This window comes from Quercus suber, unplaced genomic scaffold, assembly GCF_002906115.3.
Source record: "Quercus suber isolate HL8 unplaced genomic scaffold, Cork oak 2.0 scaffold_706, whole genome shotgun sequence".
Classification (NCBI taxonomy): Eukaryota; Viridiplantae; Streptophyta; class Magnoliopsida; order Fagales; family Fagaceae; genus Quercus; species Quercus suber.
In genome coordinates, this window is record NW_027070147.1 from 55,977 (window position 1) to 57,578 (window position 1,602).

Sequence of the window (1,602 nt, forward strand, 5' to 3'; positions counted from 1 at the left end):
TTTTTAGAGCACTCGCAGCAGCCTCGTCATATACTAGAAATGGCTAAAGTTTTGGCTAAACAACACTATCAATAGAGTAACCTAAAATAGTAGTGTACGAAAACACCTTGCTAGAAGTAACGAGAGTTGTTCATTGCCAAAGCTAAACTAATTTGTTTTTTTTTTTTTTCTCTCTCTCTCTCTCTCTCTCTCTCTCTCTCTCTCTCTCTCTCTCTCTCTCTCTCTCTCTCTCTCTCTCTCTCTCTCTCTCTCTCGGCTTCATCTCAAATTCTTAGTTCATGTTCTCGGCTTCATCTCAAATTCTTAGTTCATGTTCTTTAACTTCATCTCAGGTTCTCCTTCCATGACTTCATAGATAGAATTCTCAGTTCATGTGAAGTCATTCTTTAAAAAGTCACAGGTTTTAATATTCTGTAATGTTCATAGGTTTTGCTTAGGTTTTAATAAGTCACAGATAGAATTCTTTAAAAAGACTTGTTTGGTTTGGACTTGTTAACTCTGATATTAGATGGGTTTTGCTTGCTTGTTAATTCTTAATCTGTTTTTATATTGCTTAAACATATAGTAATCTAGATGACTGGAATATGAGATTATGGATGCAATTATTTGATTTTGATTTCTGATTTCCTAAATTTTTTTTTTTGGTTCGGGTAAATTATTATTATAGTTGATTTTTGAAGTTTTTGACTTTGATATCGGTTGGGTTTTGCTCAATCTAAATTTGGGCTCTATTTGAAAGTTGATTGAGGGTTGGAAAATTTTTGTCTGCATAATGGTTTCTTCTAAGCTTAGGCACCTTATTATTTATTGATTTACATGCTTTATTTCAATTTGTTTTGCTCTATTCTAGGCACTATATTATTTATTTATTTACACCTTGCCTGCATAATTGTGTTTGGATTTTAAAGTTAATCATTAAGTATCATCAATGACCACTGTTTGTTTAGTGTTTTATTTTCTGTTTGTTGTTAAACTTAGTAGTTGTTTGCCATTTGGATGTAAATGTAATGACTAATAAACTTATTTATTTGGTTTTGTTGAAAGTTTATTACATTAAAGATGATTGTTTTGTAATGTTATTATGTTAAATTCTTTAAAAAGATGTTATATACTTGTATTTTTTTTTTTAAAGAAACATATTAATTACGGTTGGTTTGTTAGTTGTAGTATATCAAAAAATTATTAATTATTTATATAATTTAAATAAATAATAATTAAATTATTTATGACATCACTGGTTCAACTATCGGTCGAACTCCAATCCAACTATAAAACCAATAATTAGCTCATTTTTTGAGTCTTTCACCGTACCAATTTTCATAACCATGTTCACGTGTAGTTAGTATTATCACGTATCCCACATTTGGCCATTCAAATTTGTCGGTAGATTCTACTCGCGTCAATAATCAACTGTATCTTTGTATATGCAATTATGCATACACACATGTCGTCTTATAATTGGGTCTTTTTCCAAATATGTAGTAAACAATTGTCATTTCATTTCTGCTAAATAGTCTCTGACTGTCCTCCACGTTTAACAGCAAAAAAGCATGAAGCACAAAGTGCACAACTAAATTTACCTAAATTTCTCAGAATAAAATA